Source organism: Halyomorpha halys, unplaced genomic scaffold, assembly GCF_000696795.3.
Source record: "Halyomorpha halys isolate HHAL.00 unplaced genomic scaffold, Hhal_1.1 Scaffold230.1, whole genome shotgun sequence".
Lineage (NCBI taxonomy): Eukaryota > Metazoa > Arthropoda > Insecta > Hemiptera > Pentatomidae > Halyomorpha > Halyomorpha halys.
The window spans coordinates 416,782-431,811 of NW_027114585.1; positions in this window are offsets into that span (position 1 = coordinate 416,782).

Consider the following 15,030-nt stretch of genomic DNA (forward strand, 5'->3'; position numbering starts at 1 on the left):
ATTTTTTAAAAATCTTGAATACTATAATTTCTTTGTGTTCTATACACTCGATTTGCGTTCTGTATTAAGACTTTTAATTAAAATTAAACATAGAACCTTATTTTTTATTTATTTTTTTTTTGGCTTTTTGTCAATTCCTACTTTTCCATGTTTTGGTTATTGTGTCATTTTTAAGAGGACCTTTGGTAGTTCTTTTATTGAATGAGATGAAAGCAAATTGAGGTTGCTTCAAATTTATCGTGTATGTCTGTTCACTTAAAACGAATATTTTTGAAAATATTTCACAAAATAATATAGGATAAGAGACATGGTCAATTTTTGAAGAGCCTTATCTAATTTATTTCTCAAATTTTAACTTCAAAAAACAGTACATAGGGTTTTCTTTTATGTTCATAGTTATTGTTTTATTTCTCTGTTCTATCTCCAAATAAATTATCAGGCATTTAATATTCATCTTTTCAAAAATAGAGATAAAGTTTCTGGTATCATTAAAACGCTTTCTATATTTTTATTGCTTATTGATAATAAATGATACATATGCCTTTAATTATCAGTTGTTAGACACACCGCATTGTGAAATAGATAAAGGTACACTGATATCATTAATATCTATTTCCCTCAGGTGGAAATCTCATTGATAAAATATTACTACATTCATTAAGAGAAAGGATTCTACTAAAAAAACTTTTTTTTTTTATTATTTTCTATAAAAAGAAATATAAGAAAAGTGCAATTTATTTTTTGTAATTTAGTTAAAAATTACGATTTTTTAAAGTCCATGCTAAATTAGGTAGGTATATAGCTTAAGGAAACTTATGCAAACAGCAAGTATCTGATTTAAAATAGCGTAGGATAATGTCTGAAAAACCTAGATCAGGAGATGTTATGACACGAAAAATGTTTAATTAATATAATATATAGTAATATTAATATATTATAGTAAATCTTTTTGCTACCTCCTCAAAAGTAGTGGTGAAATATTATGTTAGTGGGGGATCCAGGGGATTAGTGGTTCATGTTGTAAGCCAGTCTCTAACGAAATCTTTTTGTAGTATGCAATGGCTTATCGTACATAAACATATATATTGATAAAATGTTTCTTGACTGTTGTATGTAGATATATAGTTTTGTGGATCTTGAGGACTAGTCAATAATACAACTTCATTTAGACGACGTTTCGTAATATTATTTTTTGCACAGTCAGGCACTGCAATGAAAAAAAAACAGTTTTTTAAAACAAAGAAATGGTACTTTCCAGTTGAGTAAAGTAATTACTTGTTACATAAACTGCTACTTAAAGATAGTCATTATAATGTAGGCAGCTTTACCAATTGTATGTATTGAATAGACTTTCTTGATCATGTTATATCTTTTATATTAATGAGCCCGATCTCGCTTGATTAACGATTTCGGAAGAATTAAAGGTAAGGAGGAAACATCTAATGTAAGAGTTCTCACCGTGGTAAACTAATATATGAAAATAGAATAGTTAAGATGTCTAAGTCTTTGTGTAACAGGTTAGAGCATTATAAGATAGAATATTTTGAGGTGAGGGGATGGTGCATGTATTCAAATAACGAATGTTACTTTTTTTCTTCTAACCACAATAAAATAAAGTAAAACTTAAGCTCACAGGGCTTGTTACACCGGAAAAAAACTATCAGCCTACTAGATTGAGCTAAGAAAAGCAAGGATTGAAAAACAATTATCAAAGAAGCAATGAACTAATGGAGGCAGAGATAGAAAAAAATAGTTGAAACAATTAAGAGAAAAAAAGAGCGACCTCTATGGAATGCCGGATGATAGATGACCGATGTTGGGTTTCAATTGGTTGCCAATTAGCGAAAAGAAAAGGAGACGACCATAACTAAATGGAAATCCTGGTAGAAGATTCGGGAGGCTATGCTCTTAACGAAGAGAACAGGAGTTAGGTCTGGACAGAAGGGAAGAACACTTCCAGGAATCGAACTTATAAAATTTAAGGGAATATTATTTAAAAAAAATTAAAATAAAACAAACTTTACAGAATTATTGGTCACTAAGAATAAAATAAATTGTCCTTCACATTTTTTTTCGGAAGTAGGAACCTTATTATTCTCAACAATATTTTCCCCCACAAAAAAAAAAAAATAATAATAATAACAATGTATCACAATACAGTGTTATTATTTTAAACTAAGTTAAATTTTTTTTTTATTCCTATGTCAATTTCTTTCCTTTTTTTCTTATGCTCTCTCACATCTCATATTTCCCTTTTCCATTGATCCGTCACAAATATTCAATTTATTTTACAAGTTTGATTTAAATTTATAGTCCTATGCTATGACACCACCACAAGTACGTACACAAAGAATATATATAATGTATGAATTGAATTAAAATAAAATAACAATAGTTATTGTAAAGTTAAGAATGAATGAATAAATTAAAAATAAGTAAATTAATTAGAGACAGATAAGTAAAAATTTAATATCGATCTAATAACATTTTTTATAATTATATTTACCCACAAGTTCTATTTCAAATTCATTGACTGATTCAAAGTTTATACTTTCAGTAAGAACAATTAAAGAAAAATAAAGTAATATTAAGAAAACGATGAAAATAAATAATTTTTTTTAATCATTTATTTATTGTTATTTACAACTGTATAACATATATACAACAAGTAAATTTGATGTAGGTGAGATAGTGATGTGGTACAAACATGTGGAGAATCTGCCCATTGATAGAACTCCAATAACATTTTTAGAGGAGAAGATCCTGAGGTCATCTTCTTTTCAGACGCCTAGAAGGATTATTAGGTAATGAAGGAGAAGCCAGGTTAGATACAAGTGGATTTGGGTGATTGGGAAGTTTATCATGGAAGGAATGGTATCTGGTTCAGGCAAAATAGGCAACATATGGGACAATGAGGTCATGATGGATGACTTGATTTGTGACAAAGTAAGGAGCATTAAGGATTTTGAACTGAAAGGATTGGATTTGGGAGGAATTTGGTGGTTTAGTGGAGCCCCAAAGCTCAACTCCGTATGTCCAGATAGGCCTTATAATAGTAATTTTGTAATGGATTGGCAATTTAGACTGTTTCTCTAGTAAATGTTTTAGTAATCGAAATCGACGAGCAGTTTCCTGTCTTTTGAGTTTTGTATGAGGATTCCATGTCAGTCGTTTGTCAAGATGTAGTCCTAAGTAACGGATCTGTTCGACAGGAATAAGTGGGGTATTATTAAAAGATACTGTAGGGCAAGAGGTCATTGGTTTACGACGAAGGATAAAGAAAATAAATAAAAATAAAAAAACAATAGGTAATAATGTTAACAACAAATAAATAAGTTCTAATTTCCATGCAGGCGAAAAGGTTTAATGTCCAGGAAGTCTAGAATAATACTTGGGGCCAAGATCGCAATATCCTCAATCCTAAGACATAAGTCTTCTAAAAAGCTCCTAGTACTATTTTGAATTTTTCTAATCAATTCCATTAATTATTTAAATAAAATTTAAGTCATTTCATAAAAACAATTATGTTGCATTATAACAGGAATATTTATTAATTAAGTCACCGCACCTTGCCTATATAATTTGATACCCCAGAAATGAAATAGAACAATTTCTTCATACCACTGTCCTAGTCCAACATTTCAGAAAATTGGTTATTTTGAAATATGCATATAATTTTAGCAATGAGGTAAGATCTATACAGTTCAATACTGCAATATCTCGAAATATTGTTTTAATTATATTTTATGACATATGTTTTACTGTATAAATTTAACCTTTATTGCTAAGATTTCATGTATATCTCAAAATAACCATTTTTTTTATATGATACACTGTTGAACTGAGACAACAATATCATCTATCATTCTGGTTCAAACATGTCAATTCTATTAAGCTTTCCCATTCCTTGGACAATATTTGTCCTCAAATTGTTAAATTCTGGGCATTCAAACAATATAAGATTAATATAATACAATATAATGTAAGTGTTTCATTATTTTTCGAGTTACACATTTTACGTAGTTTTTTAAAGTTAATTTTGATGAGCTGTATCAAGCTTCTAACACATCTAATATTATTCTTTAAACGATATAGAAAGTTTATATTTAATATTTGTATTAAGTATTAAGTATTGGAAAACCAATCCTTTATAGTCTAATTAAAGATCGGGTAAAGAGATTAAAAATTTACATAAAAGCCCCTTTTCAGTCTGATTTTTCTCACATATTTAAACTAAGGGTTCAGTCCATTATTGTTTTCTGTAGAGTTAACTTCGATGTTTCTCTCTTTTTTTTTTTTTTATTTTGTTGTATTACTACCAAGCATGTTTTATGACTTTGCCGGAAATATGAAGTAAAGAGTGAAGATATGTCTTAAAACAGGGAAAGATGAGTAGTTAGGTCAATCGAGTAAACGATTTCTTTGATTACTTCATTAAATATCATTAATACCAAGAATCGTTTTTATTCACACATACCACACACTGCCTGAAATAGTCTTAGAACTATATTCTAGATAAATATGGTTCTGCTATACCACCCTTTCAAAGGACCCTTTATAAAATATCTGTAAGTATGGCTTTAGTTAGAATTCATAAAAATATCAAAAACCTAGATAATCGATCTGAATGATTTTGTAGTCAATAATCATGAATGGATAAATGCCTATTCAAAAGACAGTTGTATAAATAAATTAATCAAAATAAATATTATAAAATATATAACTCGGCAAAATCTAAATTAAAAAAGTACAAATATTTAAGCTCATCGTAATTAATTTAAATTGTTAAAAACTTTTTAAAAAGTTCTTCAGATTTGTTTCCCTTTGTAAACGCCAATGAGATATCCATATATTAAATTTTTCCAAAAAAAAAAAAATAATCTACAGCATATACACGATTCATACATATTTCATTTCTTTTGATCAAATGAATGTTATTATTGTAATAACATAAACGAGAAAGAAGATCGGCGAAAAATCGAAATTATCTCATGATATTTAACATTAGTGGCTAGGCTAAGCCATTCTTAATAAATGTAAGTTCAAGGTATAACGAGTATCTTCAGAATAAGGAGCCTTTTTAAACTTTATTTATAAAAATAAAAGTTTGGTACGTCAGTAAAACCAAAAATACAATACTATCTATAATAATTATAGATACTGAAAATAACAGAAATTAAGGTTATACGTCTTACTTCAGTATCCTAAGAAGTCTCTGTATTTTTATAAATTATCATTTTAACTTCTTATGCACATAATTAGTCAATTAAATTATTGAAAGCTAGTTTTTATTTTTTTCCTATATTGTGTCCAGGAAAATTAATATTCATAAGGAATCATAAATGTAATAGAGTAGTTGTTAATTTATTTATTTTGGTTTTAGTTAATTTTTAATTGGTTAGAAAAACTTTATCTTTAGGTGATGTTATACCCCATTTATAAATAAAATAAAATATATGAATAAATTAATAAAAATTATGTTTTTTCTCTATTTACAATTTTTTTTTTATGAATTTTACTAAGTTATTTTGACAGTATTTTCTTCTAGGAATTCACCTTATAAAATACAGAAAATATATCACAAAGCATATCAACATTGTTAAATTTTTTTTATAGTTAAATCTAAATTATTAATAATAATCGACAACAAATAATAATATAAATTGACTAATAACCAGAAAGAATAATATAAAATATTAAACAATACATTAAAACCAGAGTTAAATAATAAAATTAAAAACAGTTAAAAAGGAGTATTATAAATATTATTAAAATTATAACTAATTAAATAAACATAAAACTGAAGTCATTTTATGCACACTGCTAAATTTTTAGTATTATTTTAAGAACATATTATTTTTTCTTATATTAATTTATCATTTATGATTTTAATTAATATTTATTTTAATTAATTAGGAACTTTATTTTCAGAGGATATTATGCCGAAAATGTATATCAAATAAATTAATAAATCAATTTTTTAATTAATATATTTTGATATAGGACAGTAGATCAGAAGGTATAGGAGACAAGAAGGCTTTGCAGGGCGAAGCATCCCCTGAGAATAGGGGCGCTGGTTTTTATCCCAGTCAGTTTTTCATAGGCCATTCAGTTCTCTCATTCACTGTCTCTTTTCATCTTTCTTATCTTCTTTGTCTAGCCATTTATCACCCCATTCACCGATTGTTTGTTCAAGGTGTATTGATAAAGCCCTAGAACGGGAAATCGGTACCAACATTGCAAATTGAAAGTTTTTTTATAATTTTGAGGAAGCAAACTAATTTAATGAAAAAAAAAAAATTGATAAAGATCAATTTAACCGTATTAATTGACTCTGTTTAACATATAACAAAATAACAAATATATTTTTTCAAATAAAATCTGTCATGTTAAAATTTATACTCTAATTGATTAAATAAAAAAATTTATATTTGAATTTAAACACAGCTTTCATATATCATTTATAGTTTTTTTTGGAAAAATTATCCGGATATATATATTTTTTAATCATTCAGGATATAAATTTTTTAACATGGCTAAGCTCTGATTAAACATTATGTTCCCATTTAATTTTTTTTTAAATAATTTATTTATTGTCATTTACAACTGTATACAAATATATACAACCAGTAAATTTGCTATCAGTTATGAAATGACATGATACAAAAATGTGGAGATTCTATCCATTGATAGAACTCCAATAAAATTTATGGGAGAAGATTTCGGAGCCATCTTCTTTTCAGACGCCTAAGAGGATTATCGGGTAATGAACATGTAGAAACAAGAGGGTTCAGGTTGTTGAGAAGTTTATCATGGAAGGATTGGTATCTGATTCTGGCCAAATCAGCCACATATGGAACATTGAGGTCCTGATAGATGACTTGATTTGTGGAAAAGTAAAGAGCATTAAGGATTTTGGATTGTAAAGATTAGATACCAGAGAAATTCGATGGTTTAGTAGAGACGCAAAGCTTAACTCCGTATGTCCAGATGGGTCTTACAGTCATGTAGATCAGTCTTTTGTAATGGATTGGAAGTTTAGACCATTTGTCTAGTAAATGTTGTAGTAGTAGGAATCGACGAGCCGTTTCCTGTCTTGTTTTAAATTTTTTATTTTTTAGTCGTTCCTAATATCTTGATTAACAGGGTTTGAATGAAATTTCTTAAGTAAATAAAGAGCTATTTGATTTCTTATACTAATGGCCTTAACGGAATATAGTTTATAGATTATTATAATTATTTTTTGAGAGGGGGGGGGAGAGGGAGAGAAAGGATAAAATTATTTTAATGTAAAATTGGTTATTATTTTTTAAATATAAAGAAGGGCGTCTTATTGATGCCCCCCTCCCGACCAGTGGCTTCTAGACCATTATTGTTACCCCCGCCTTCAGAGAACCCATCCTACTCCCTTGGCCAGGAAGGGCCAAATTGCTTGCACATATATTTAAATTTAAGTTTTGGATATATTGTAAATTAACAATTTAGTAGGTAAGAAAAAAAAATCAAAATCTTTTGTATAAGTCCTTAAAGAAAATGTGACTATTTAGGTTTGGATGCTTAAGCCGGGTTCAATAGAAATAACTATTATCTTATAGTTACAGAATCATTTTACCATAACAAGGTAATGACATCATTAAACATAAATAACAAAATCTTTTATAATACTAACTACTGTTCAAAATTTTATAATGAAAATAAAAATTTGGTGTTGTTTGACTTTTTTCGCGTCCTTTCTTCAGTAAATAATCTATAATTCTTTTAATGTTTAAAATGAGATTATATCTAATATATAAATCAAGGTTTTTTATTTGATTGGTTTAATTAATATATAATAATTTATATTATTATATATTTAGTTATCAATGGTGTACCTACAAGGTTTCTTCACCACCCTTCGTTTCATTAGAAGGGAAAAGGGTACCTTACATCTCCAAGTTTTAATTTTTTTCTCTATTTACTTCATAATTATTGTTATTTCTACTATTTTTTGTGTTCTCAGAAATAATTCTTATTTCTAATTCATATAAAAAGTATTTGAAACTGAAGTATCAGGATCTCATGAGCCTCGGGACCAGGAGCAAGTCGTCCCCTTTGTCCCTCCGTTTCTAAGCTTCTGGTATGTATATAATGAAAGAGTGACAGACAGCTCAAGAAAAAAAATATTTTCGAAAAAAAAAATACAAACAAGAATTTCTAAAAGAAAAGATAAATGAAAAATAAAGAAGATTAGATTTATAAAATCGGATCTTCTGATTGAAAAGTCATGAATTAAACATATCTATACCAGGCGGGGGAAATAATAATAAAACTATAAATAAAAAAGATCCCGTGATCTCAAAAAGAAGGATTTCAATTTGAGCTTTGTGAAAAGATGGAATATATAAAAAAAAAAGAAAATGTGAAATTCCTTGGAGAGGGGGGGGAGAGGGTAGAGGCATTTATTAGCGGCCTGCCCCGTCCATTTATCTTTGTCGCCCGCTATGAGAGCCCTGAGCCCGGCCGAACATTTTTTATATCTATCTCTCTCTCCAGTGTTCTCCAGCGGCGGTCAAGGTTCTGTAGAGAAGAGCGGGTGGGCGGGACCAATGGAGGAGGTGGGGCTAGCTACACAACCATTGGAGCAGCTTGGGCCACGCCCTCCGATCCCCGCGCAGGCGCCGTCCTCCTAGGCTCTAATTACAGGTAGCTCTCCCGCCCGCCCTCATTCCCTATTCATCGCCACCCCCGCAATGTATCCATCCGCCATGGCCGCTTCGCTTTCCACTCTACCTCTTCCATATATAAAAAAAAGCACTCCAATGGGGAGCTGATGTTTAATCGATCCTAGTATCAGGCTGTTATATTTATATCCCAAATACAGAGGGAAGAAACAAGCATTTGACGTCTGTTCCCGCTTTTCATAAAAGAGGAAAAAAAATCAAATCAACAAAAAAAGTTATTTAAATGAATCTTTTATTCAAACAGCACATAAAATAGTCTTTCGATACAGCTATACAAGAGATAACTCAACCAATGTAAAAGTAATTTGACACCCTCCCTCTCATATTTGATGAATCTAGGCACAAATAATTCGATTGTCATTGGGTGTGACAATTTATAATTTATTCGTTTTAGTGACATATTTTATTTTATAATAAAATGATTATTTTAGTAATTTGCAATTACTTTTGCTGAAAACATCAGTACTTTGAGAAGAAAACATTTCACATCACATAATTGGTTTACAAAACCCTGCATGTCTTATTCTGTTAATTATCTAAACTTATTTATATGGACTTAAAGCTTGTTTTACGAGAATGTTTTTCTGAAAGAGTCAAATAGAGGCTGAAAAAATGACGAATAATTATTGTTTTTATGAAAAATAAAATTTTACATTAATTAGTCGCTTTAAAGCGTTCTTCAAATTGTTTTAATCAAGACAAATTCTTATTGTTTATGAATAAAAATTTGCCTAGTTTACAAATCAAAGGATTATAATTACCTAACTTGACTATTATACAGTTATAGCTTCTTATTCAATAGAAAAAGTAATGAAAAATGAAACTCAGATTTCCTACCTTACTGTGTGGAACCAGACTATACAAACTTTTTTGTTGCAATCAAAGGTGTTTTTTTGTGTTATCATCAAAAGTTGCTTCAATTCTGACGATAAAATTTTCAAAATTTTTAAATTCCAATTATGATGTAGAGATGAACTTAATTTTCATCTCTTTATGTCATTGCCTCTGTTTGTGAATTAATTAAATGAATCAAAAGAATACAAAGGCTATGAAAAATCGTTTGATTGGAAATATAATGCTTAAAATTTAAATTATTATTTTTAATTATATCAAAGAATAAAAGATTGGGTTGTATGATTACTAGCGTGTGATTGATAATAGCTTGGCTTTATTTATTTTTTTTATTAAATGAGTACAGAGTCTTCAAGGAAAACTTCAACAAAGGTATTTGATCCATTCTCTCAACTATATTAATTAATTAAAAATATTATAAATGAATTTTAAGGTCCCCTTGATAATGGGATGAGGGTTGAAACGTTAAAAAGAGATATAATTGATATAATTGAACGTTAGTTGATATAATTGATCAAATGAAGTTTCAGTTTAAAATTATTTCTTATTTTAATTTTCATTCTCAAAAAAAATATTTAAATTACATTGTATATTTATTTTAAATTTAAAAAAAAAATGTTACTTAGAAATGATAGAATACCTACAATTGATTAAAATAAAAGTATAATTCTTTATGAATTGACTTGGGTATAATAGCCTGTAATAGAAAATAAATTATATCTGGATAATTGAATTTTAAAGTTTCCTCGATAAAGGCTGAAAAATTGTAAATAAATAAAAATAGTTGAGAGTATATATCAAATGAACTTTCTGTTTTAAGTTATACCTATTAAATAAAGTTCTAATAAATTAAATATCTTTCTCCAATATTATAATCTGATATTTTGTAAAAAGGTTTTTAGTGATCTCAGTGTAATATTTTATTTTACATATAAGGTGGAATAATAAAAATGGGTCGTAAAAATTGAGTTTAACTAATGAAGAACGTATTTTGCGAAAAAAGAGGACACATGAAAAAAGTTATCTGCATCAAATTATCCAGACTTTAAGCGAAGTTACCTTGTCTTACCCACCCTTTATAATTTGAGCAACTAGTAATACAAATAAATGAATAGTTGGGTAATTTTTAAAATGGGGGTAACGATTAACCTGGAATCCTCACACAAGATGAAAAGACAGTCGATTTCGACTATTACAGCACTTACTAGACAAACGATCTAAACTTCCAACACATTACAAAAGACTGATCTACATGACTGTAATAAGGCCAATCTGGACATACGGAGTTGAGTTTTGGGGCTCCACAAAACCTTCGAATTCCTCTCGTATCAATCATTACATTCCAAAGCCTTCGTAAAGTTCTCAATGCTCCTTACTTTGTCACAAATAAAATCATACATAAAGACCTTAATGTTACCTATGTAACCGAACTAGTCCGAAGTAGATATAACTCCTTCCATTATAAACTCCTTAGCCACCCAAACCCACTAGTTTCTAACCTTGCTTCCTCTTCCATTCCTGACAATCCTCCGAGGCGCCTGAAAAGAAGATGGCCACGAGACCTGCTAATGTAAAACGTTATTAGAATACTGCCAATGGGTAGTTTCTCTACACGCCTATAACACTCTAATTTAACTGAGATCAGATTTACTAAATGTATTATAATGTACAGTTGTAAATAGCAATAAATAAATATTTTTAAAAAAATGGGGGTTGGTCCGCCGTTAGGTGGGGAGGGGATATCTCCCCCCCCCAGTGTAAATAAATAACAAATCTAAGATAATTTGAAATATTAATAATTAATAAAATTAAATATCAAAATTGGCGACCTCTAAATTCTGCCCCCGGGGCGTGATCCCACTTTTTTCTACCCCATTGATTCGGCACTGCCTTAATGTACATTTTACAGTAAGCTGTTTATAAGAAAATTAACCTACTTTTTTATTATAACACTTAGATAGAAGTTGTTAGTGAGAATGAACTTGGGGGCTCCAGCATCCTTTACTAAAAGGAAAAAATTACAATCTTTTCAAAATAAAGTTGTAAGAATTGGAGTGGATGCTCCACCCTCCATGCTCCTATGTTTTTAAGAAACAGCCAATTACATCGGGAATTACAAATAGAGACAATAGAAGATTACATTTAAAAAAGGTTCATGAAGTTGCATTCCCAGTTACCTACAGTTAAAGGAACAGTGACCTACAACTTGGGAAATCCAACCACAACCTGAAGATTGAAGCCCTGACTGCTGTAGGACATTCTGTTATAAATTCTATCAGTTCTGTTATTGTCACTATACAATTTTATTTTATCTTAACTTCTTTTCTTTTTCTCTACATCTTTTTTAATTCACTTTTACTTTTTTAATTCACATCTATTAGAAGTAAATTATTTATTTGTTGAATTCATACATGTTATTTGGTTTTGTTATTAACTTTAATTTTATCTCTTATAAAGAATTATTATTTTAATCTATTTAGTTTATATTAATTTTTTGTTTTATTTATAACATTGTATATAGTTAGGTGTGTCTTTTGCATGAGACTCTTCCCCCACCCCATAATCAATTGTTAAAAAAAATGTAGCTTTTACTTTAGCTATGTAAGGCCCACCAGACCGATCTGGTATTAAATAAATAAAAATAATAACTTATTGAGGTCTTGGAAAAATATAAATAAAAAAAGACAGAAAAACTTAAAGATAAAGAAAACATAGGCACCTTTAATATGTTCTGTTATTTGTACGAACTATACTGTAAATATTGTTGGTGATAAATTAATGTGACAAAATCTCCAAATTTTCAAGTTTTTTTGTATACATAACGTTATATTTACTTAAAGAAAAAAAGTCCAATAAAATTTTTAAATAAAATAAATTGTTGATCGTTTAACGACGATTTTTACAGCATTATATGTTCAGTTCTTTTATGTTTATATCTTATGAGGTTGCTTTTCTATAATTCCCTTTTTAATGGGTTTAAAAATTTAGGGTATGTTTAATATGTATTCTAGTAAGCTGCCTATATTTAATTCTAAATGTATCTTAGTTATTCTTGTGCAATATGAACAGTTGTTACCAGTTCTGAGGTCTCAGTAGTGTAAAGGAGTATAAATTTATTTCTGGGGGGTAATTTAGATTTTTTATTAAAATTTAAAAACTTTGTGTTCATTAATTATTCTCCTTTCGATTTCTGATTGGTTGATGGTTATTGAACTGTTTGAAAATATAAATAATATGGGATTAGATCAAATGAACTTGTCGAGTATACTCTTTTTCAATCTATACGACTCAAATTAAGCTTAAAGCTTCTTCTCATAAATTCTTTGGATCGGAAAGAACTAAATTCGAAGAAGACGTTGTTCGAAAAAAATTCCTGAGCACGAAAAAATGATGACAGCGAGTTATTGAATTTGGTGGTTCTGAAAGACCTTCAATCTCGAATTCCTGTATTGGGCCAATAACCTTTTATATTGTTCATCTTCCAGTTAGGGTTTTTTTGTGACCCTTTTAGTTTTACTTGAAAACTAAGAGTCTGTATTTACGAACTAGAGGATTAAGTGTCTGCTTAATACAGCTATTAGAGAAGATACTTCTACTGGATTCTTGGCCATCCTTTATATCCAACCTGAAGCTTTCAACTTCGTATACTTTTGTACACCAGCTCTCTTCATTTGACTAGCTCGTCGAAGTTTTCGTGCATTCGTCTCTGCCCAATATTTGGAAGCACCAATAACTGAGTTCTTCATTCATACATCTGCAACTATGAGTGAATCGTACATTTTTCTAAACACCTTAGTGTCAAAGAACTGTGTCCCTTTTTCTTGAAATTTTGAAATACATCAAATTTCTGATATACAGAAAAACTTTTATATAACGGATGCCCACAGGAAAAATAATTTTGTCCTTTATACTGGGGTTTTCTTTAATAAGGGGTAATACTGGAATAGAATTATTTACCTAATGCATGGTTGTAATATAATTTTTCGTTTATACTCTAATATATTCGGCAATAACAGTATTATGTATTTTTTTCCCAATACAAATTACCAACACAATTTTGTTCTGTAAACGTGTCTTTGCACATTCGTATTTTATAAGTTTTTTCTATTATAGAAAATTCTAAAAACCTATATGGAATAAAATTGGTGTCTACATCCGAAGTGGAGAGGCACCGTAATAGAGGGGTTTATATGCACGAAATATGTACCTTGTTTCCCGAGACATTGAGAAAATTGTCCGTTAAGAGAGTTTTCAGTTTAATTATTATTAAAGACACGGGAAGACTTGAAAACTTCAAAAGGGGGCTACTATTATTGTTTAATTATTTTCAGAATAAACAATTTCGCCATGAAATGATATTCATAAAATCTAAACTAAACCTTGTGTGTAAGTTTATTCGTTGGCGATTTCATGTGCATCATCTTGTAGAACTCTTCTGAGATTCAAGATATTATCTTTAAGCCTCTTCGACATACTACTATGTGTTCATACATAATTCTTGTTCCTCAACTCTTCATTCGCTACAGCTCCTACGCAAAACCCTTACCATCGATTTCTGTTCATATGGAGCAAAGAATTATTCATCTCCTTTGTGATGCGTGCAGTGAATTCTATGTTTCAATATTTTAGAGAATGGGTAGAATCTTCTTATTCACTCTAACATGTATTTTTCCTGAACAAATCACAAGCTGGGCAATCAAATCTGTTTGTTCTTACTACCTATTATTTTTATACTTAATTATTTCATTCAGCCAACGTTGTCCACAAATAGTTTTGTTTTCGCTATCTGTGGCAAGATTGTATTGAAGTCTGAATGCTGCCTCTGGTTTTACTGATAAAAAAAGATTTTAAAATTCCGAGTTATTAATATGGAGTTTAAGCTTAGGAGTACATAAGAATACTAAGGAAACTAACAATTTTTAGCAATGTAATTTTAGAAATTTTACATCAATGGTCAATATAAAACTGATTTTTTTTATCTACTTCTAATTATACGATTTAATAGAATTATATTATACGACTTTAATTAATGAAATTTTAGGATAAAATAGAAAAATTATAAGAATAAAAACCTCATATTATGAAGCAAAAATGCTCCGTTCTTTGTCCTTGATCTGTCAAAATTCTATCTCTTTTAACATGAATTTGAGAAATAGATCTTCAAAATTTCAATTTACTCCTAAAATTTGTCGCCAGAAAAGCTATTCTTGATTTTACCACTGTTGTTACAGAAATTTATTTCGTAGCGAAATTTTTTGTTTTCTTATTATCTAGTCAAAATAACCACTGACCAGAGGACATTTTATTTTATAAAAAAAAATTAAGGGTATTTTAGACTTCTATTTATTGCAAAATCACGCATGTTTTAAAAAACAATTTCATAAAATACCATCACATATGGAAATAATAATTAATTGATTTATAAAAGTAAAATAAAAATGTTTCCAATTTAAAATTA